Source organism: Scylla paramamosain, chromosome 11 (assembly GCF_035594125.1).
Source record: "Scylla paramamosain isolate STU-SP2022 chromosome 11, ASM3559412v1, whole genome shotgun sequence".
In the NCBI taxonomy this organism is placed as follows: domain Eukaryota; kingdom Metazoa; phylum Arthropoda; class Malacostraca; order Decapoda; family Portunidae; genus Scylla; species Scylla paramamosain.
Window position 1 is genome coordinate 26564722 of NC_087161.1, and position 24665 is coordinate 26589386.

Here is a 24665-nt window from a genome sequence, read left to right on the forward strand (position 1 = left end):
GAACAAACTAAAAATTTTAAAAACACTCAAATAGCATTTCTACAACATCAAATATAGAAAAAAATGAACACACACACACACACACACACACACACACACACACACACACACACACCAAACTTCTTTCATTTCATCAGTAACGTCATAATTTTGCAAAAGACATTTAATATAACACTCCCACAAACGCTTGCTCAATAAACAGCTGACACACGGTTCCTCTGACAATACTGGTCACAGACGGATTGACTGAGTGAGCTGACGGAGTGAATGCGGGAACAGTGTGGTTTACAGTCATCCAACTTCGGACTCACAAAAAACATCAAATTACTGACACTTTACTGATTATCCTCCTTGAATTAATGTAATGATAACCTTAACCCTTTCATTGCGATATGAATCAGTTAACAGCCCCAGAAGTAATGCGTGGAATCTTTATAAGCATTTAGAGGGGTTAGAAAGAACAAATTTTGCAGTTTCTACACAAAGATTGGAGGTGGCTGTAGAACAAGTAAAGACGTCTCAGAATGATTAGTAATTACGGAAAGAAGTACTCAAAGGATTAAAGGAACCAATGAAATCGACACAAAAAAACACACTAACGAGCTAAAGGAATGTCAACTCAGTATAAATGAAATAAATCGAGGGAATAATTACTTGGGTTTGCTTGGTTCGAGTGTGCGATACTTGCTTTTCTTTCCTCTTCTTCCTCTTTCTCATAAACTTAAAAAGAACATTGAGTATGCAAGTAAATATGTTTCCTTTATTCATTTTACTCGCCTTCCTCGTCCTCATTAAAGAAAAGGTGGCTGTGTGAGAGGTTTTTTTTCTCACCTTCCTCCTCCTCCGTCTCTACCTCCCACCTTTCCTAAAATTAGAATGTTGAGTATATGAGTAAGTATGCTTCACTTTATCTTCTCATTTTCCTCCTCCTCCTCCTCCTCCTCCTCCTCCTCATAAAGTTAGAAAAGGTTATTGTACTACTAAATATGCTTCCTCCTCCTACTCCTCCTCTTCCTCTTCCTCCTTAAGTCAGCTGGTGAGCACACATTCGCTTTTCATCCTCTTCCTTCTCCTCTTAAAGTAATAAGTGGTACATACAATTTTCCAAGCAACTTTTCTATGATTCATGGTTTCTCCTCCTTTCCTGCCGTCCCTGCATGGAATTGTGGGCGGGGAGAAGCCTTTGACCTTACTATCCTGAGTCTCACTTCAGGTTATACAGTGCCGCTCGTAAGAACATAAAAACGTAAGAAATAAGGGAAGCTGCAGGAAGCTACCAGGTTTACACGTGGCAGTCCCTGTATGAAATAATTGTAGTGCATTGTAATGTAATGTAAAGAAAGATGGGGGGGGGCTTGGAGGTGTTGAATAAGTGAGTGAGGGAGGAAATTTTACTGAAAGAAAGGTAAGACTTTAGTAATGGCAGACTCTTCTCTTGTTTGTTTTCTTCTGTAATCCTCTGTTTCTCCTCCTCCTCCATTTGTCAGCAAGAGAAGGCATTATGTCAGCATCACGGAATAGAGATTAAATATGAAGAGAACAATTTCACCACAATTCCAGTTACCCGGACACGGTGGCAGCACGCTTCACCCGCCATGACGCACTGGCCAGGACGAGGTGTGCTGTTGCAAGAATCATTAGGTTTGTCAGCAGGGTTGTCAGGAAATGTCTGGCGCCCAGCACGCGAGAGAAGGCACCGGGGAAGCGTGGAGGCATCGCGCAGCAGACGAGGCCAGGGTCCCCAACAGATTTCACTGCTCGCCTCCTGAAGACCACAGTGTTCGCAGGTGGAGTCATTCCTCCTCCCTTCTTGAGTTAGTTTCGTATTGGATAAATTACTGAATGTCGCCGCTGGGTCACCACACAGTCACCGTGCAACTCCGTGTGTTGCTGCTGCCATTTCCATGTTTACCTAGTCTGGATTAAGGACAGTAGACTAAGGAAATATTCTGAAGATTAGGGACAGAACTCAAAGGAAATAGTCTGAAAATTAAGGACAGTAGACTAAGGAAACAGTCTGGAGATTAAATACAGTAAACTCAAGGACTAAGGTAAACTAAGGAAACAGTCTGGATTAAGGACGGTTCCTTCTTCTGGTGGGGAGGAGGATTCAGAAACAAAAACTCAAGTAAGACCTCCAGTAAATCAACTCTGGCCAGCCGCTCCAGCCAATAGGAAAACATGTCTTGGCAAATATAGTGAAAGTTCATTTATATATTAGTTTCCTTTGCCTCCCAGTTTCCCATAACATGTTCTTGAGGGAAAGCAATAAATTAGTAAGGTCCAAGCAAAGACCCACCTGACCGTCACTCTGCAATGAACCGGCGTTACTGTCAGTGCCACTCGCGTTGTGTTCCCCATCTCAGGCCCTCGGGTGATGCAGCAGTGATACATTTTGCTCTAGTTTGTTGTTCCGAAATCATGAGCGTGACTGATTTACCCTGTGACATTGACCGGTTCCTCTCTTACATAAAAAATAAATAAATAAAATAGAAATAATAAAAATAATAATAATAATAAATGCTACGGGTATGAGAACAGGAAAGCGTTCACGTAAGGAACCACTTTGCATTCCTTTGGCAAATCACCACGCCGGTCACGTGACGCAGATAACAAGCACTATTAACAATGAGTTGACTGTTATTTTCAGGGATTTCTATTTTCCGGCAGGTGTGTGAAGCAAGTCATTACATTCGCACTGGTCTGAATATTTATAACGAGTTGCAAGGTGACAATCAATATTAAATAGACAAATAAATAAATAAATAAATAACCGATGAAAATTTATATACCTGTAAAACATATCACGATCCTCACTGGTAACATTTGTCCTTGTCATGGAAAACGGGAAACACACAGACAGTTGTAATTATTGATATGAGTTTATAGGATTTTTTTTCTCTAATGAAACAAAGTGATCGTAAGTATATATACTCGTATATATATATATATATATATATATATATATATATATATATATATATATATATATATATATATATATATATATATATATATATGACGGAGCCTCTCAGTTTCATACATTATTGTGTGCATATTTCTCTTCTATTCCCACCAGAGGACAGAGGACGATGGAACAAACAAACAAAAAAAAAAAAGAAGAGGAAGGAAAAAAGACCACACCAGGAAAAAAAAGCAATAAAAAAAACAAAGATTTCCATAAAAAAACACTAACGTCACTACACAGATACCTTGAACCCCACCCCCAAAAAAAAAAAATAAATAAATAAATAAATAAAAATTACCTTACATGCGAATCTCTCCTTTCTGGACTAACCTCAGCTAGAACAGGCCAGTGGTGAGGAGCGTTCTGTTGACATACCCCTCACCTCCTGTTAGCACTTTAATTACTCCCGCTTAGTAAAAATCAAGAGAAAACCAACAAGGACCAATAGGAAGTTAAGTTTCGTTCACCACAACCAACACAGGAGCAGCAAGAATTCATAAGGACGTTGTATTAAAAACTTTCTAATCTTTCTTGTCATTCCCTCCCTTATATTTTGTCCTTTCATCTTTAATTAAAAAAAAAACTTCCCCTCTGCTTTAATAATTCCTTCTTTCTTTCTTTCTTCCCTCCTGCTCCTCCTCCTCCTCCTCCTCCTTCTCCTCTTCCTTCTCTAGCAGTAAAAAATTTCGCCCCACAGCCATTTCAAGTTTTATTTCTGAGTCACGATAAAGTTTCCCTCCCTACCTGAGCAAATTATCCCTTCAGCCTTAATGAATTTCCCCCTTCACCTGTTTCCTTCCACTTTCAGGTCCTATTAAGGTGACGTGGCGGGTTACAAGGCGAAGGAGGAGGAGGGAGGGGGGAAGGAAGGAGGGAAGGAAGGAAGGAAGGAAGGAAGGAAGGAAGGAAGGAAGGAAGGAAGGAAGGAAGGAAGGAAGGAAGGAAGGAAGGCAGGAAAGAGGAATGATTCGGATGAGAGAGAGAGAGAGAGAGAGAGAGAGAGAGAGAGAGAGAGAGAGAGAGAGAGAGAGAGAGAGAGAGAGAAAGCAATACTTGTTACACTAATAAGAAAAATCAGTTAATTAAGGAAGGAGTAAACAAACAAAACGAAAGTAAGTCTCTCTCTCTCTCTCTCTCTCTCTCTCTCTCTCTCTCTCTCTCTCTCTCTCTCTCTCTCTCTCTCTCTCTCTCTCTCTCTCTCTAGGAAGTGTACATGTGTTCCCTTCTGTTTACATGTTCCGTCACTTCCTGGACTCTCGGTAATATTTGCTCTCTCCTGAATAAACTCCTTACTTCATCCCAATCACACTCCTCTCTCTCTCTCTCTCTCTCTCTCTCTCTCTCTCTCTCTCTCTCTCTCTCTCTCTCTCTCTCTCTTGGATCCAAAACCATATTCCGCTAAATTGCTTTTTTGTAAATGTGGAGAATTTAATCAGATAATGTAAGAAAGTTAATTAAAATCTTCAAATTTATAAGCTCACAAGAAGTCAGGAAGGTAGGAAAATCTTTAACGTTACGAGTTATTACCGAGAACAAACGTGCCGTGCGTAAACAAAGGGGAAAAAAAATACAGTGAAGAGAAGGATAAGTGGCCGGCAGGTGTTGTGAGGTGCACGGGAGGTATCGTGTTCTATTCAGGTCTTATCTTCCTTGACCTGTTAGTGTGAACGTGAGGGTATGTCATTCAAGAGGTGCCGTGTTCTAGGGACGTCTTATCTCTTTGACTATCAGTATGTAACCCTTTCACAGGTATTTGACGCATTTTTTCCTTAACGGCTTAACCAATAACCACTCCGAGGCATTCAACCATCTCCAAACGTGATACTGGTTACAGACTGCACAATCTATACCACTAATCCCTTTCTTTCTTGTACACGCTTATAAAGATTCCATATATTGCTTTTAGTGTCCAGAATCGTCGCATATAGCAGGGGAAGAGTTTTAATATTTCATTGGGGCTTGTCACTGGCGACTTTACAATAAGGAAAAAAATGTCTCCGCGTCTTGCTTCTTAGAGTGAGTGACATTGTGATGGTATTCCACTTGAAGTTTGTAGGTCGTCGCAGGATTGTGGTGTTGCAGGAAAGTCTTATCTCTTGGCTTGGTAGTGACAATGTGGCAGGAGAAATCACACCAGACAAAGATTTATACCCTCACAACAGTACCAGGTCATAGGGTTTTAGTTAGAGTTACCCTTTATTTAAGCCAACACGTGACAGGCTTCGGTATATAAACAGGGAGACAGATAGATAGATACAGATAAATAGATAGATAGATACATAGATAGATAGATAGATAGATAGACAGTTAGACAGACAGATAGATAGATACAGACAAACAAATAGACATTTTATTCTTTTCAGCATTTCAAGATAAAAAAAATAAAAATAAAAAATACGAGTAGTAGTAATAATAACAGCAGAACCGAACCAGAGAGTCAAGACCACATGCGGAGAGGAGCGCTGTGGGGAGCAGAGGAATGACTCATGCCAGGCAACTGCAGGTTCTCCAATCAGTGTCAAATCTAAACTCATTACCTTTGCTCAGGTGACGCCCAGGTGACTAATGAAGGCAGCAGACATCTTATTAACCTTACTACATATCACGGCACGAGGAGGAGGAGGAGGAGGAGGAGGAGGAGGAGGAGGAGGAGGAGGAGGAGGAGGAGGAGGAGGAGGAGGAGGAGGAGGAGGAGGAGGAGGAGGAGGAGGAGGAGGAGGAGGAGGAGGAGGAGGAGGAGGAGGAGGAAGAGGATGGAGGAGAAGGAGGGATGATAACAATGATATAATAACAATAATAAATAGAAGGAGAACAAGAACAAGAAGGAAGAGAAGAACAGGAACAAGAAGGACAAATAAGACGAAGAAATAAATCAAAAAGAAGAAAAAAAAGAAAGAAGAAAGAAAAAAGAAAGAAGAAATTAACAAAGAAGAAGAGGAGAAGAATTAGAAAGGAGATGAATAAGAGACACAGGAGATGGATAAGAGACACAAACTCATTAAGAAGGATAATGAGGGAACCACAAAGAGGAGAAGAAGGAGCAGGAAGAGGAGGAAGAAGAAGAGGAACAGGAAGAGGAGATAAATGCTCAGTGGAGGGTGACGTATGAGGTAGACCTTAAGAGGGAGGAGAGGGAGGAGAGGAAGGAGAGAGCATGGAGGAGAGAGTGTGTACAGGTAGTAAGTTCTGACATTAAGAAACATTCCTACCACAATGGGAAAGATATGTGAGCTGGATGGTAAACAAAGAGAGAGAGAGAGAGAGAGAGAGAGAGAGAGAGAGAGAGAGAGAGAGAGAGAGAGAGAGAGAGAGAGAGAGAGAGAGAGAGAGAGAGAGAGAGAGAGAGAGAGAGAGAGAGAGAGAGAGAGAGAGAGAGAGAGAGAGAGAGAGAGAGAGAGAGAGAGAGAGAGAGAGAGAGAGAGAGAGAGAGAGAGAGAGAGAGAGAGAGAGATTCTTTCCTACTTTCCTTACTTCACCACTATTAGATTAAGCGTTTTAGGAGTAAATGAAACAGAATGAACAGGGAACACACACACACACAGCATTCTAAATTCAAAACATAATTAAAAATATGAAAGCACCACTATCTTTTCATATTCTTAAACTGTAGTAATTTCTAGAAAAAAAAGATAAATAATAATAATAATTTATCGTACTTATTTCTACTTCTCTCACTTTAAATCGGTTTTATTTTTCCAGTTACCAAGTAGAAAAGAAATTGTAGTCAACTCTCCATCTTAACGTAGTGGCTTTTGCTAATGAAAACAACTCACATTCACTTTCTTCTTCAACTTTATAGTAATTAATTTCTCTTTTCCAATTGGCACAAAAAAAATATCAAATAAATAAAAGAAAATATCAAAAGTGTATTAATTCCTTCCGCTTCACATCAATTTATTTATTTCTTTCCGATTGCCAGCAAATAATTAACCGCCACCTGTATGTAATTCCCCGCCCCAGTAATTCGACAGGTTAATTCCCGCCAGGTGTGTGAGAGACGCGGAGTTGCGGAGGGTGTTTACACGCGCCGCCCCACCGCTAATGTGCCTCGTAATAAACAATTAGCGGAAAATTACACGCACTGACTGTCTCGCCGCTGCCTCAAAGAAAATGGAACACTGCAGGTGAACAAGAAAAAAAAAAAAAAAGACCGAAGAAGCTAGGAAGCGAAGGAGTTTGCGATGGAATACAGTGAAATTGAATGTGTGAAGAAAGGAATAGGGTGAAAATAAAGTATAAATGGAAGGTAAAAAAAAAAAAAATAGAGGTAAAAAAAAAAGTGGAGGATTAAGAAGATGGGGAATCAAGAAATGTGGAGAGAATGAATATGCGAAGGAATCGAAAGTGTAAATGAATGCACGGACGGAGACAAGACAAAAAAAAAGAAATAAATAAATAAAATAAAATAAAAAAGAACAGTGAAAAGAAAGATACTGAACTAGAGAAGATGGGAAGCAAAGGAATATGTGGATGCAATGAAGTAGAGAGTGCGTGTGAAGGAAAGAATGGGATGAAGAATTAGTGAAGGACACCTGAATAAGAAAGAAGGGAAGGAATTAAGCTGATTGGCTATATTAACGAGCGGAATGAAGAATGAATTTGTGAATGAAGGAAATGGAGTTAGAGAATTAACGTGTAAAGGGATAATATGAATGAAGGAAGGAAGGAATGAAATGGAGTAGGAATAAAGTGAAAAATCAGTGCATGAAGGAATGAAATGGATAGGAAATCAATGAAGGAAGAAAATAAGCAATGAGTAAAAGAAAGAATAAGCGAAAGACAGGAACAAACAGATGACAGGATAAAAAAAAATAATAATAATAATAAGATAATATAATATGTGAAGGGGTAACAGGGAATATAGAATGAAGGTACGTACGAAATAAAGTGATGCAATGGAATAATAATGTGCAAAGGAAGCAGCAAACGAGAAAAATGGATCAATGGAGGAGACAAAGATGAACAGACTGATGAATACAAATTAACGCAAATGAGTTACCGGAACAGATCACGCAAGGAAAGAAGCGAGAGATTCAGGACGCAACATTCCTTATCTTAAACTCGAGCAGCCATCTTTGTACCTGTGAGCGTGAAAGGCAGAAGCTTGCAGTGAGTAATAGTAAAACAAAATATAGATAAACAGATAAAGAAGTAAAGAAAATGAAGGGATACATAGATAAAGAAAAAAATATATAAAATAACTGCGCCTTCAGAAGTTTCCACCACCAATGCAGCAAAATAGAAAACGAGAAGCAAAAGGGAAGAAGAAAACGAGGGTGACTCTGAACATACTGGTTTTATTTCGATATATTAATGCTAAATTCTCTTCTCTTGTCCATGTACGGGAAGATAAAAAGAGAAAAAGCAATCGGAATAATTAATGACTACCTGCTCCCCGCCATTAACCGATATAAGAATTAATTAATGACTACCTGCTCCCCGCCATTAACCGATATAAGAATTAACAGGTAAGAACCAAAAAGACACGTGCACCACTTTTTAAATTAACCTGCAAGACTCCTTCTGTTACTTTTTTTTTATCTTCATTTCAGCTTCCTATTATTTATCATTTAAGGGTAAACATTTTTATTTATTTTCTTTTATCACAACTTTAGCCTTTTAATGAAATAGTTACCTGTTATAATTATACACAAAGTCTTTATATTGTGTTATATCTGTACATATACTTGTAATCTTGACAAATAAACTAAAATTATTATGAATTATTATTATTATTACTATTACCTTTATTCCTCCAGCATCAATTAGTACCTGTCCATATTTCATCCCTTACACCTCATCACGGCGCCGTACGATACTATTTCCACCCCAAACCAATCCCTCTTCCCTTGCCCCTACTGACCCACGTTTGATCCCAGTGTAATATCCCTCTCCCGCCCTTTTGGACCATCATGGGACCACTGGGGATTGATCTGGGAGGGAGATGAATCGTCCTTGAAGTGACCAGCGGCGAAAGATTAAACCTCTGGCTGGACATTCGGTAAAGAAGACAGTTTGAAGACACAGACTCTCTCAAAAGGGAAGTTTCAAGGTGATTTTGGTCTTCCCCTTGAATTGTCTGGTTTAGTCGGTTTTAGTGTGTCTTTTCTTTCTTTTTCTTTCTCTTTTATAGGTTTTGCTGCCCTTAGCTAGAGCTCTTCTTGTATAAAAAGGTAAAAAGAAGGAATGAAAACACGAGTCTAACAAGTTTTCAGTCAGACCAAGATGTTTAACAACAAAACAGTGATTTTTGGTGAGTCTTGGCTGTCACGTCGCTTCCCTTCGCTCCTCCTCCCACATACACCACTACACCAGTCCTCACTGCCTCCAGTTTGCCCTCTCTAATGCCTCACAGTGCCACTCCCCTCCCGCGCCGCCCCTCGTGTAGCACTCCCAGCCACACCAGCACCATTATCTGCCACAGTGCCACAGCCTCCCCCACAAACACGCCACAGCTTCGCCACAAAGCACGGTAACCCTTTTTCCCCTTCCCTTTCCCTGCCAGCGTTCCCTCTTCCCCTTCCCTGCAATTTCCCTTCCCTTACTTTGCAGTTTTCCCTTCACCACGTCTCCCGTTTATCAATTTCCTTCTCTCCTTCCTTTTTCTATATCTCATTTTCTTTATCCCTTCACTGCACTACTTCTCTGTATTCTTCCCATTCATGTTTTCTCTTTAACAGTTCCCTTCACTACTTCGCTTTCATCTCTTCTCAGCATTTATTTTTTGTACCCATTCCATGCAGTCCTCTACCAGTCCCCTTCATTCCTTCCCTTCCACTCCTTTTCTCATCACTCCTCTCTCTAACCCATCCCCCCATTCCTCTTTTTCACCTGCTTTTGTACCCTTCCCTTCCATCTTCTCCTTGACCTCCTTTCTCTCTTCCTCCATTCTTCTGCATTCATTCTTTGCATCCTTTCTTTACTCCTTCCTTCTCTCTACCTCTTCTCTCTATCTGTAATCGTCTTTGTGTCTCCTCCACCTCCTCTTCCTCCTTTTATCTCTTCCCTACACATCTCTGTACCTATAGCCCCCCCTCTTCTTCCTCCTTCTCCTCCTCCTCCTCACCCACACTCCTCCCCTCTCCCAGCACTCGAAGGAAACCACCAGGTCAGGCTCGTAAAGAAGAGGCGCCTGCAGGAGGGTGCCAGCGCCATCGAAACCCAATACTAAAGTCCTCTCTCTCTCTCTCTCTCTCTCTCTCTCTCTCTCTCTCTCTCTCTCTCTCTCTCTCTCTCTCTCTCTCGTGGTGACTCAAACATGTCGATAAGTTTTGCCAGAATAGGGAAAAGAGGAGGAGTAGGAAAAGGAAGAGGAAAAAGAGGAGGAAACAGAAGAGGAAAAAGAGGAGGAAGAGGATGAGGAGGAAAAGGAAGAGGAAAAAGAGGAGGAAGAAGAAGAAGAAGAAGAAGAAGAAGAAGAAGAAGAAGAAGAAGAAGAAGAAGAAGAAGAAGAAGAAGAAGAAGAAGAAGAAGAAGAAGAAGAAGAAGAAGAAGAAGAAGAAGAAGAAGAAGAAGAAGAAGAAGAAGAAGAAGAAGAAGAAGAAGATAAAAATGAAAATGAAAAGGAGAAGAAGAAAAAGAAGAGAGAGAAGGAAAAGGAAAAGGAAAAAGAAGAAGAAGAAGAAGAAGAAGAAGAAGAAGAAGAAGAAGAAGAAGAAGAAGAAGAAGAAGAAGAAGAAGAAGAAGAAGAAGAAGAAGAAGAAGAAGAAGAAGAAGAAGAAGAAGAAGAAGAAGAAGAAGAAGAAGAAGAAGAAGAAGAAGAAGAAGAAGAAGAAGAAGAAGAAGAAGAAGAAGAAGAAGAAGAAGAAGAAGAAGAAGAAGAAGAAGAAGAAGAAGAAGAAGATAAAAATGAAAATGAAAAGGAGAAGAAGAAAAAGAAGAGAGAAGGAAAAGGAAAAGGAAAAAGAAAAGAAGAAGAAGAAGAAGAAGAAGAAGAAGAAGAAGAAGAAGAAGAAGAAGAAGAAGAAGAAGAAGAAGAAGAAGAAGAAGAAGAAGAAGATAAAAATGAAAATGAAAAGGAGAAGAAGAAAAAGAAGAGAGAAGGAAAAGGAAAAGGAAAAAGAAAAGAAGAAGAAGAAGAAGAAGAAGAAGAAGAAGAAGAAGAAGAAGAAGAAGAAGAAGAAGAAGAAGAAGAAGAAGAAGAAGAAGAAGAAGAAGAAGAAGAAGAAGAAGAAGAAGAAGAAGAAGAAGAAGAAGAAGAAGAAGAAGAAGAAGATAAAAAGGAAAATGAAAAGGAGAAGAAAAAGAAGAGAAAGAGAAGGAAAAGGAAAAGGAAAAAGAAAAGAAGAAGGAAAAGGAGGAGGAGAAGAAGAAGAAGAAGAAGAAGAAGAAGAAGAAGAAGAAGAAGAAGAAGAAGAAGAAGAAGAAGAAGAAGAAGAAGAAGAAGAAGAAGAAGAAGAAGAAGAAGAAGAAGAAGAAGAAGAAGAAGAAGAAGAAGAAGAAGAAGAAGAAGAAGAAGAAGAAGAAGAAGAAGAAGAAGAAGAAGAAGAAGAAGAAGAAGAAGAAGAAGAAGAAGAAGAAGAAGAAGAAGAAGAAGAAGAAGAAGAAGAAGAAGGAGGAGGAGGAGGAGGAGGAGGAGGAGGAGGAGGAGGAGGAGGAGGAGGAGGAGGAGGAGGAGGAGGAGGAGGAGGAGGAGGAGGAGGAGAAGGAGAAAGAGGAGGTGGAGGAGGAGGAGGAGGAGGAGGAAAAGAAGAGGAGGGGGAGAAGGAGAAAAACGAGTAACAGGCACCATTTAAAAACACACAACTAGATGAGTAGACGAGACAGGCGCACAGACAGACGGACAAACGGACAGAAGGACAGACACACAGACAGGAATAAATGCAGGGAAGATAAAAAAGGCTTGAAAATACTTAAAAGATCACAAGTATACACACATATACAAGAGGCGAATTTATGTCTAAGCACGCACAGATATACGGACACACACACACACACACACACACACACACACACACACACACACACACACACACACACACACACCTATGGCACGTGCTGTTTACATAAGATTTAAATACCATTCACCTACAAAATATCCAATTATTCTCTCTCTCTCTCTCTCTCTCTCTCTCTCTCTCTCTCTCTCTCTCTCTCTCTCTCTCTCTCTCTCTCATAAGATTGGGTTAATTTTTTTTTATTCTCAGGCAATGGTTCTTTTAATGGAAAATAAATACATATACTAATAGCAATATGAAAAAGAACTTAGTGGTAGTAGTAGTAGTAGTAGTAGTAGTAGTAGTAGTAGTAGTAGTAGTAATCACCATCACCATACATAAACAGAGAAATGAATAACTAAATAATCAAATAATAATGTTAATAAGGCCCACCACCCAACCAGTTCGTGGCGGCCAGCGTGATGTGTTTGCGGTGAGTGGAAAGTAATGGCGGAATCAGTGCACCATAATGCAGTGTTCTGCTGGGCCACTGGGGAAATACTGCTGCCATTATCACCGCCACTCTTGTTACTGCATCACTGTATTGCTTGTTGCGGTCCCTCTGTGTTGCGCGGTACAAAGTGACTGGGGTGACAAAGAGATGGGGGGGGCGGTTTTCTAGTCCTCTGGCTTTCTCTGTGTGATTAAAAGTAATTGTTTTCTTTGTTTTGCTTTACCTTATCGTTAGTGACTTCATATGTTCTGTTGTTGTTGTTGTTGTTGTTGTTGTTGTTGTTGTTCTTGTTCTTGCTGTTCTTTTTTTCTTCCTCCTCTTCCTCCTCCTCCTCCCTCTTCTCCCTCCTCCTCCTCCCTTTTTCTTCTTTTTTTTCTTCCCCTTCTCCTTCTTCTTCTCCTTTTTTTCTTCTTCATCATCACCTTCTCGCTTTTCTCGTCGATGCCAACTATTATTTACGAAAAAAGGGACAACGACAAATTTGCACAATAATCTTAAGTGTTTGCAGTACACCAATATTACTTATTCACACTAATTCTTCACACTTCTGGTGACACATTTGTTCTGCACCGTCCCTTTCCAGCACATGAGGAGTGGTGCCTCGAAAGATTAATTCTACAAATTTGCCAGACCCCAAAAATGCGATCCGAAAAATGCAGCCCGTCAGAAAAGGTAAACAGAATTTTCGGCGAAATTTGTCGACATCCGCTGTTGTGAGAGAGCCACTTAATTTATTGGAGGCCTTTTATTGCACACTTCCTATATGTTTCCTGGTTTAATTTTAATTTTTTTTTTTTTAAGTATTAATCACTATAACATTTTCCTTTGTTTTTCTTTTCTTTTCTTTCTTTTTTCTTTTCTTTTTTATACGTCTGGAAGCGCATTTCAATATTTCGTATCTATATGCATTGTAACCTTAGATCTACAGCACGTGATTTGCATGTCTCTTACTTTTCTTTGAGTATAATTAACCATAACACTAATAACTCCTTTCGCATACTTCCTACCCATACACATTATAAGCTTAAGTCTACACAGCTCCTACAGGTAACTTTGTATATTTCTTATTGTTATCATTGTTTCATCGTCACAACCTTCCCTTCAGCCTCCACTCCATCACCGTCTGCATCCTAATAACAAAGACTGCCTCGTAAGTTTTCAGTCATCACAAAATCCCTCCACGCATTAATCTTCCCATTGTTTCCAGTTTAATTATAGTAAGACTGGTTCGTTACGACACACAAAAGTCTCTCTCTCTCTCTCTCTCTCTCTCTCTCTCTCTCTCTCTCTCTCTCTCTCTCTCTCTCTCTCTCTCTCTCTCTCTCTCTCTCTCTCTCTGTCCCCCGTTATACCATTAAGATTTTCTTTCTACTAAATTTCATTCAGTTCATCTCAGTCCCTCACATGGCTTTCATTTTTTACTCATTTACTTGTCCATTTATTTTCTTACTTTTTTTTTAGCACTAAGGCTTCGTGAGACAAATGTTTCCATCTTAACGGCGCCATTTCATCCATTGTTGTTGAGAAATTAAGTTAATCAGCCTTTCTTTTCTCTCTCTCTCTCTCTCTCTCTCTCTCTCTCTCTCTCTCTCTAGCAACTTTCTTGGGGTTTTTTTCTGTAATTTGGCTTCCCCTCCCAAAAACCCCACTTTCCCAACGTGCCCCATAAGTTTGTCGAGGTTGGGGAAAGATATTATGTGAAAGGAATGGAAGCGGTGGTTCTGCATTTTTACTTTTTACCTTAATCATTCAATATCACGTCCACCCTCGTCCGTTCTTTCCAATCCAACATTTTACACCGCACTTTATATCTCCAAGTTCCTTTAAAATCTACCTTAATCATTCAGTATTACATTCACACACCTTCACTCTTTCCACATGACCTGGGCGAATCCATCACTCCCTGACCCGCCATCTCTGACAAACCACATCTGTTTCCCTGCATCATCTCTCTAATCTGGTCATTTATCACCCTGCCAGGCCACACACCGCCGCTCGCTGCTTCCTGGCACTTCATTCCCACCACACCTCACCTCTCATACCTGCACTCACCGCCACACGCCTCCCACAACTCACAGAAACACAACAGTCAACACAACAACGGCCGTAGAACATTACCAATTTCCACTGCCACAAAGACGAGGTATTCTCTCTCTCTCTCTCTCTCTCTCTCTCTCTCTCTCTCTCTCTCTCTCTCTCTCTCTCTCTCTCTCTCTCTCTCTCTCTCACACACGAAATATTATGTACGTACTTACATTCAGGCCCTTATTCCGGAACACTTCTGAGCCACACCTCCATTGCTTTCAAAGGCTCTAGTTGAAGTTCCACTAGTTTTCAAGAGTTCTTCTATGATTCTATTGACATATTTACACTATTTGCAGAAGAAACACTCTTGAGAACCCTTATAACCCTCTCTGTGGCCTTTGAAAATAGTCGTAGTGAGGGAGAGCGATGTGTTTGTCACCTCCCGCGCACCACTTGTGGCGACTACTGTGTTTTGGCGCCAATCGTGACGTCACGTTTTCTGCTGGCGGAGTAATACATTAACGAGGTGCCATGTTACTTTTAATTCCCTTCATAATTTCAATCCCATGCATCTTAACATACGCCTCAGTAGTTAAATATACGAATTCTTATATACAGTTAATTGTTTTAGGGATAACAAATCATGAAATATTGCTTTAAATGTTGTATTGTTGGGCTGCCGTTTCCCTCTCCCCCTCCCTCCCTCCTTCACTCCTATTTCTCCCCCCCAACGCTTTATCCACGGTATAGTTCTCTCCTTCCCTCCTTTAATTAATCACCACTTACACGTAATTCAAATTTTAGTTTAACTCAATAGCGAATACCGAAACTCGTAGAATAAGGTGTGTGTGTGTTCATATTTACTGCTTATTACATACGTTTATCACCCATTACATAGATTTTTATTAAAGTGTTACTTTTAACTCTAGCCTCTAAGTTCGCTTGCACATCTCTGCACATTCTATAACTAAATGTTATTACTTCCACTTGGTATTTGCAGCGGGCTTCATCTACAAAGAATATTACTTGCATTCCACCTTCTATATCGTTAGTGCAGAGTAGTGACCCTAATTAACTTGATTTAGAGGCTTGTTCTTGTTTTTTATCCTTCATACTCCTATGTAAGTAATCAGTAGATACAGCACATTGCCTAACACCTCGGGACCAAGCTATCCCAAGCCACTAAGATAAATTTTGGGGGACATGTAGTTAAGACAAAGAGCCGTTTACTGCATGATTTTATTCCTCCTCTCCTTCAGGCAGTTAGTGTAGAGTTAGTGTACCTAATTAACTTGATCTAAAGGTGTGTTACTGTTTACCATCCTTTGTAAGTCGTCAGCGCAATCTGTGTTTCCCCTAACACCACTTTACTTCCCCCTGTCAGGCACTCTCTCTCTTGAATCACTCCCTCGATTACCGCCGCCCTTCCAGACGCTCTCCCAGCCAGACTGATCAAAATGCACTCCTCTGTAATTAGCAGCACTCTCCCTTCGTCTCCTCTCCCCGTATGGCCAGCGCGCGTGCGGACATTAGCTCCAGAAGGCACACTTACCCTACAACAGTCTCCCCCACAAGACTTCCTCCCCAAAGTCATTCTCCTCCATGATAAAAGTATGTTGGGTTTTGTTACGCTAGTTAGTTTGGGGAGATTATGTTAGGTTCTGTTAGGTTAGATTGGGTGATAATGTGAGGCTTTAGGGTTAGGTTAGTTTGGGGAGATAATGTTAGGGTATATTAGGCTAGATTGGGAAGATTATGATAGGCTTCATTAGTTTAGATTAGGTTGGGTTAGGTTAGGTGAAGTGTTCTTGGTGGAATCTACATGGTGTTAGTTTCTATGGATGAAGCCTACATATGGACATTTACAAGATAGCTCTACATATTACGTCTTCAAGTTTTTTTTTTTTTTTCTATTTAGGTTTCAATGTGCTTTTAGTTTCATGACAGCTCGTAAACTGACGCGAATATATTAAGATTACATGTACATCATTCTATTATTGATTTTAGACAATACAACTTCTTTACATAACTTTATTTTAGCCTTATGGCAGCTCTTCTTCTTATCCGATTGACGTACTGATGTTTCTATCATTTATTTCACGTAATACAAGTGATAAAACCTCTATAGCTCCATGGCTGATATACATAACAAAGACGTGATTATTGTAATTAATTAACCACTTCTGGAGGAATAAAGAGTCTGAAACTGAATGTATCACCTTTTCCCAGCCAACCAAACCGCGCTTCTCGACTCAAACTCAGCCACTCAAGAAGAAAACGGAGAAGAGAGGCTGGCAGGGAAGCGTGCGTGGAGAGGCGGGGACGGCTTGGGGCGGGCCGGGATTAACCTAGTGTCGGTCCTCGATTTATGGCCCCGTGTGATGAAGGGCGTGGCAGAGCATTGGTGGGGAGAGGGAGAGGGAGAGGGGAGCGTCCTGCATGCCGATAAGTTATTGAGGTGGAGAGAAGAAAGCGGGAGGGAGAGGAGTGAGTGGAATAGGAGTGGTAGTGAAGGGTGATGCTGACACGAAGGTGCAGGAAGTGTTCGTGAGGAAGGTCAGAGAGGATGGAGAGGAAAGGAGGAGATATGAGGGAAAAGGAGGAGGAGGAGGAGGAGGAGGAGGAGATATGAGGGAAGAGGAAGTAGAATGAGCTATGAGGAGGAACAAAAAGAAGACAAGGAAGACGAACACAAAGAGAAAGGTAGATATGATGAAGTTTGAGGAAGGAGGAGAAAGAAGAGGAAGAAAAGCATAAAGAAAATTACAAACGGAAGAACAAACAGAAGAAGACTTGTTGGCAATTAGGGACATTAAGTGATCACCTACTCTACCTAATATAAAACGTAAGAAATTATAAAAGATACAAAAACCAACAACGAAGGAGAAAGAAAACGAGGAGAGAAGGAAGAAGAGAAGAAAGGCATACGAATGAGGAGGAACAGAAGGAGGGAAGACGGACACAGAGGAAGGAAGAAAGAAAGGGGGAGAGAGAGAGAGAGAGAGAGAGAGAGAGAGAGAGAGAGAGAGAGAGAGAGAGAGAGAGAGAGAGAGAGAGAGAGAGAGAGAGAGAGGAAGGGAAATTGGAGCAGCGTAGAGTGATAAATATCTTCCTCGGAGTTTCCAAGAAGGACATAGAACGAATAGAATCGAAACACAAAACAGGACTTATTGCCATTTAGGGGAAAGAGGGAGACACACCACCTCCACTCGGGCTAATAACGGGATGGCTACATGTTTGGCGCTGGATTGGCGAGGGTTATAGAAATGGAGGAGTGATTGAGTCAAGACAGACCATTAAGAATTCTTCGCTTCCTTTACTTTTTTTTCTTATTCTTTCTCATCCTTTCTATTTGATTTTTTTTCTTGATATTGAATAATTATACGTATTTTCTTCTTTATCTTAACGTTTCCTTTCCTTTCGTTTGTTTTTTTCACATATTTTTTTTCTTTTCTTTCTCATCTTGTCCTTCTTCCCTTTACCTTCTCTTTCCTTGCCTTTCATTCCAATCCTATTCTTTTCTTTTTCCTTTCTTGTCCTTTTTTTCTTTCTTTCCCTTTCGTTATATTCCATTCTTTTCTTTCCTTCCTTTTCCCGTCCTTTCTTTTCCTTCCATTTCAACCCATTCCATCAGTTTCCTTCCCTTTCCTACTCTTCCCTATCCTATCTTGCCATATCTTACCCTTCCTTTCTTCCTCCTCTCTCTCTCTCTCTCTCTCTCTCTCTCTCTCTCTCTCTCTCTCTCTCTCTCTCACCAGAAACGTTTAGCAATGTTAAGACTCACTGGACTTCCTTCGTACTCTGATGGTCACAAAAAAACCACCATCATCGACATTATCTTTTTTATCACTGAGTTCTGTAAGGAAGCAACGACAAACACAGGTATAAAATGCTGTACTCACGCTGCCTCCAGGAACGAGGGGATTGAGGGGGACCAGAGACGTCAGATGAGCTTCTTGGGAACGATCGTCTAGAAGGGAAAAGAATAATTATTATTGTGTTGTGGTATTATGTAAGTGATGTAAAGGGGGTGTTTTTGGATGTTTTAAGTGTATCTGGGATTGTTATTGCAATTTGTTTTGTTAATGCTGTTAATGCTACTGTTGTTATTGTAACATATTAACAGAAGCAACAACAACAACAACAACTACTACTACTATTACTACAACAACAACAAAACAACAACAACTACTACTACTACTACTACAACAACAACAACAACAACTACTACTACTACTACTACTGCTACTATCATAACTACTACCACTATCACTACTACTACCACTACTACTACCACTACCACCACCACCACCACAACACAAAAAATCATTACAACACGGGGCTCCCTAGAAACGCCCATTAGCGAAGCACAGCAACATTGACAGAACAAGGTCATTACTTCACCAAACCTCTCTCACGCCGGAACAGTATTTCGAGAGAGAGAGAGAGAGAGAGAGAGAGAGAGAGAGAGAGAGAGAGAGAGAGAGAGAGAGAGAGAGAGAGAGAGAGAGAGAGAGAGAGAGAGAGAGAGAGAGAGAGATTCATCACTAATTCCACGAAGGTTTTCTCTCTCTCTCAGCCTTCGACATGTGACAAGAGACGGTAAAGAACTGTCGTGAGAGGAAGACAGAAAGAGAGAGGGAAAGGGAGAGGGAGAAGGAGAGGGAAGGATAAAAAAAAGGCACGTGACACTTTGTTTTCACGAGTTACTTTTCTTCTCTCTCTCTCTCTCTCTCTCTCTCTCTCTCTCTCTCTCTCTCTCTCTCTCTCTCTCTCTCTCTCTCTCTCTCTCTCTCTCTCTCTCTCTCTCTCTCTCTCTCTCTCTGCAACCTTTCGAAACATATCCTGATCTTTCCTTTGCGTGTTTTGCATCTCAACTGTAGACGAACAAGAGAGAGAGAGAGAGAGAGAGAGAGAGAGAGAGAGAGAGAGAGAGAGAGAGAGAGAGAGAGAGAGAGAGAGAGAGAGAGAGAGAGAGAGAGAGAGAGAGAGAGAGAGCTGATAAAGTCGCCCCTTCAAGTGACAACACAATATCCTGCCACGCGGAATCTTCATCTTTTTTTTTTCTGAAACATTCACAAATAAACAGAACTGAGACGCACACACGAGTACACACACACACACACACACACACACACACACACACACACACACACACACACACACACACACACACACACACACACACACACACACACACAGAAAACACCTATTGAAGACGAGAAACTTTGAACAACATTAAGATACATTGAACTTTCCTTCGTACTCTGATGGTCACGAAGACTTGCAAAACTCTACGTATGTCTCCCATCGCATTTCATTTACCCGCGCCTCTCCTCCGCGTACGTACCATATCCATTCATTACTGATCGCCTCTGTAGCTCGCCAGTCTCATTTCTTGCGTGCGTGGTTTTGTACATCACTGATAATGCAATAGAGGTTGGTTAAGAATACGATGGAAAAAAAAAGTCTCAAATGCACTAAAAATAAAAACGAGATAATGAGACCTAAAGTAAATGAATAAATAAATCAATATATAAATAGAGATAATGAAAAAGTTATACACAAAGAATAGATAGATGAATATATAAATAATAGTGCATAAATAGACACACAAACATACCTACAAGTACAGAGATAATTAGATAAACAGATAAAGAAAAAAATACGTCTCAGATGTACAAGACCAACCAAGCTTAACCGTGGGAGTTATTAGCAAGACATCTTGGCCTTATATCGAGGAGGAGGAGGAGGAGGAGGAGGAGGAGGAGGAGGAGGAGGAGGAGGAGGAGGAGGAGGAGGAGGAGGAGGAGGAGGAGGAGGAGGAGGAGGAGGAGGAGGAGGAGGAGGAGGAGGAGGGGTCACTCAAAAGGGCTTTCATGTGGCACTCGTCAGAATCGTATCGCACAATAAATTAAATCGGTTTATTTTCTTGATTATTTTCTGGATTATTTTCTGGATTACTTTCTAGAATATATTTTCTTGGTTATACTTTCTGAATTATATTTCCTTAATTACTTTGGGGGTTATATTAACGTGCGACCTGCAAATATAATACAAGAATTTTTGGGGGGGGAGCTAAAACTAAATCCTCTCTATATTAAAGAGTTTTAATTCAAGCAAATTACGAAATCATTGGTGTATGGATGGATTGGTATGTGGATGGGAGGCTGAGGGCGTGGATGAGTGGGTGGATGGCTGGATAGATGGTGATGACCGCCACGCCAAGACCCCTTTAAACATCCTCCTCCTTCTCTTTCTCCTCCTCCTCCTCCTCCTCCTCGGATTACTGTTAGGAGAGCTGCTAAACTCGCGGCGAGAAATAGGTCGCCTTCTGATGCTTGGGGGGATCAGTCGGGTGATTCAGGTCTCTCTCTCTCTCTCTCTCTCTCTCTCTCTCTCTCTCTCTCTCTCTCTCTCTCTCTCTCTCTCTCTCTCTCTCTCTCTCTCTCTCTCTCTCTCTCTCTCTCTCTCTCTCTCTCTCTCTCTCTTTCTGAATGTGAGGAATATCCGTGAAAATTTAACAAGAAAAGAGGTCAACATTTCTGAAAAGGTTCGTTTCTAAGTAAAGGCGAAGAAAAATTCAAGATCACTGACAGACAGACAGACAGAGAGAGAGAGAGAGAGAGAGAGAGAGAGAGAGAGAGAGAGAGAGAGAGAGAGAGAGAGAGAGAGAGAGAGAGAGAGAGAGAGAGAGAGAGAGAGAGAGAGAGAGAGAGAGAGAGAGAGAGAGAGAGATTGTGTTTTTTTTTTGGTGGACATTATGATGTATTTCTTAACTTTCTTAATCATTTCAGTTCTTCCATACGTAGTTCGCAAGTACAGTATTACGTATTTAAGGATATTATGGCTGAATTCTTTACTCTTTTAGCTATTTCAGTTCATCCGTATGTGGTTTTCTAAGTGTAGTACGTATTCTAGAAGATTCTCCCTTTATAAACCACTAAATCTCCTTCTATCTCTTAACTAACTAAAAAAAAATCGTATAAAAAAAAATAGAAATCAGACAATAGAGACGAATTTCAGCCTGCTTCTATAATCAAATCGCAAAGAGAAAGAAACAAGCCAATATTTGAAGTTCCTGTTATTTTTTCTCTCTCCCACCGTGAGTTAGTTCAAATGTCTGTTCAGCTCCAATTTCCTGCCACCCTGCCCGACGCGTGGGAGGAGGAGCCGTGGGAGCCTCTATCACTTACTACGTTCACAAAATACACCAGGATAAGCTTCTCTGATCTAATCCTTTCCTTCGTCAACTTTTGCTTATTTTGGTCTGTTTTCTTTTTTTTTTTAAGTATGAGTTATTGTATGATGAAAAGGAGGAGGAGCAAGAGGAGGAGGAGCAAGAGGAGGAGGAGGAGGAGGAGGGGCAATGCGCAGGAAGGGAATGTAACCGATAAAGTGTGAAATAAATGATGATGGAACAAATATAGAAGGAAACGTACGGAAAAATAAAGCGTTCGGATGGAATAACGCATGAAAATCGGCAAATGTGTCCGTGTGTTTTGAGGGAAAGAGATTGACAACACACACACACACACACACACACACACACACACACACACACACACACACACACACACACACACACACGCCAACTCTTTCACCTCCACTTAATACACCTTCCTCCACTCCTTTACTCCAAGTTCACCAGTTCTTTTCCTTCTTTTTATTTCTTATGTCTCTCTTTCTCTCCATCACATTTTTTTAATTTCCAGGTTCATGATCTTCACACCTGCTGCCTCCCCACCGTAACCTCACCGCTTGCTCCTCCTCTTCTTCTTCTTCTTCTCCTTCTTCTCCACCACCACCACCACTATTACCACAACCACCACTATAACCTCACCGCTTGCTCCTCTTCCTTCTCCACCACCACCACCACCACCACCACCACCACGAGAATAAGACCAAACCGGACAACATTAAATAGAGAAAAATAACCAAACATTTCACAAAACTCAACAACCGCACAGGAAAAAAAAAACAATAAGAAGAAAAGTCAAAATGCCATCTTCAAAAAAAAAAACTAAAACATCACAAAGGATCGTTCAGAGTAATGGCCTTTCACCTGCAAGAACACGAAGCATACTGGGAAGGCTGCGAAGTGGTTTGAGGTGCTTCGTTCACTTCCACTTCTTTTTCATTTTTTTCTTTTCCTTGGTCTTATTTCTGGCGGGCAACTCGGAATGAGAGTTTGAAGAAGACAGCCAGCGAGGAAATACTTTCATATGGGACTCAGCTGAAAGGCAGAGCTGGGAGGAGAGAAGATACGAAGAAAAATGATGTAGAAGGAGAAGGATGAGGAGGAGGGGGAAGGGAAGGAGGAGGATGAAGGAAGGTAGGAGGACGTAGGATATGAGTTAAGAAAAGGTGAAGAAGACTGAAATGAGCATGAGAGAGAGAGAGAGAGAGAGAGAGAGAGAGAGAGAGAGAGAGAGAGAGAGAGAGAGAGAGAGAGAGAGAGAGAGAGAGAGAGAGAGAGAGAGAGAGAGAGAGAGAATACAGGAGGATCTCAGTACAGGAGGAAGCCTTTATCTATTACTTACATTCACTACTACTACTATTACTACTACTACTACTACTCATTCCTCTACAACTACCACCACAAAACTACTACCACTATAAATCACATCCACTACTACTACTACTACTACTACTACTATTACTGCTACTACTACTACTACCACCCCACTACCCACCATTACTAACAAAACCAACAAGTGCAGTTAACCAGAGTCTCGTAATAATCCGCCATTCCAAGAACATTCCCAGCATTCCCACAATAACAGTCGTGATTACCGCAAGAAGATTAAATTTACTCGTGAGCAAATCTGTGATCGTACGAGAGAGAGAGAGAGAGAGAGAAGAGAGAGAGAGAGAGAGAGAGAAGAGAGAGAGAGGAGAGAGAGAGAGAGAGAGAGAGAGAGAGAGATCATTCAGAAGTTTCAGTCAAGAAGAGGCAAGTGAAGGAAGTAATCTGAAGTAATCTAGAGATACAAAGAAAAATAAACTCTGATCTCTCTCTCTCTCTCTCTCTCTCTCTCTCTCTCTCTCTCTCTCTCTCTCTCTCTCTCTCTCTCTCTCTCTCTCTCTCTCTCTGTCAGGTCAAGGGACTCGGCGCTGTATTAGTCTCGTAGTGTTGCAAGATCGCTTCCCTTCTACTGAACACAGAAGCAATGCCATTTTTACTTCCCAGAAATGTGCTGCTTCCGGGTCAGGGTTCAAGTTTATCCACATCTTTTTTTTTCCCCCTTCGTCGTCGTGGTTCTCTCTCTCTCTCTCTCTCTCTCTCCTCTCTCTCCCTCTCTCTCTCTCTCTCTCTCTCTCTCTCTCTCTCTCTCTCTCTCTCTCTGTTAGTATGGTGTCTTTCTCTTCCTCTTCCGTCTATATTTTAGTTTTCCTTGTTTTCTTCTTCTTCTTCTTCTTCTTCTTCTTCTTCTTCTTCTTCTACTTCTTCTTCTTCTCTTTCTTTCCTTTTCTTCATCTCCTTTCCCTTCTTTATTTTCTTCTCTTATTCTTCTTATCTTCAAATAAAAAAAAAAAAGTTAGGCAGACTGTTTCAGAGAGAGAGGGAGAGAGGGAGGGACACACACACACACACACACACACACACACACACACACACACACACACACACACACACACACACACACACACACACACACACACACACACACACACTAAGCACCCGGAAAAATTTCACCTTGCAAACCATTTCATATGCTTTTTTTTTCACACGGAGGGCAAGGCTGCATATCTCGTGTTCCTGGAAGCTTGTGGCCCGCGTGATTACCTCGAAAATCAGCAAGGTTGCGAGGGGAGGAAGAGGAGGAGGAGGAGGAAGATGAAAAAAAAAGGAGGAAGACGAGAGAGAAGATGGAAGTGAAAGAACAAGAACGTCAACAAGAAGAACAAAAACAGGAATAAGATGGATAAGAACAAAAAAACAAGAATAAGAACAAGAACAAGAATAAGGAAGAGGAGAAAGAAGGAGGAGAAAGAAGGAAGAAGAGAAAATAGAAAAGAAAAAAAAGAAGAGAGGAGAAAAAGGAGAAGAAGGAAGAGGAGAATAAAGAAAAGGGAGAAGATGACACAGAATGAAGAAGAAAAAGGAGGAGAAAGAGAAGGAAGAAAAAAAAAACAGGAAAAAGAGGAGAAAGAGTATAAAGAAGATGAATGATGAAGGAAGAAGAAGGAAAAGAAGGAAAAAAGAATGCTAATAATGATAATGAAAATGATAATCTTTCCCACCTTTACTCCCTCACCTTGACTCGCCCAGCTTACC

General features: G+C 40.8%; 1 long non-coding RNA gene across 3 annotated transcripts in view; it reads right to left on the reverse strand.

The window, feature by feature from the left end:
• Positions 1–24665, reverse strand: part of LOC135105131 (uncharacterized) — a 184502-nt gene that overhangs the window by 147975 nt on the left and 11862 nt on the right. For 2 of the 3 annotated variants that reach the window (XR_010270717.1, XR_010270718.1), the window contains exon 2: positions 18286–18353. This is a non-coding gene — a long non-coding RNA (uncharacterized LOC135105131). Of the gene's footprint in view, positions 1–14613; positions 14835–18285; positions 18354–24665 lie in introns of those variants that run through there. The other variant, XR_010270719.1, reaches the window with a different exon arrangement.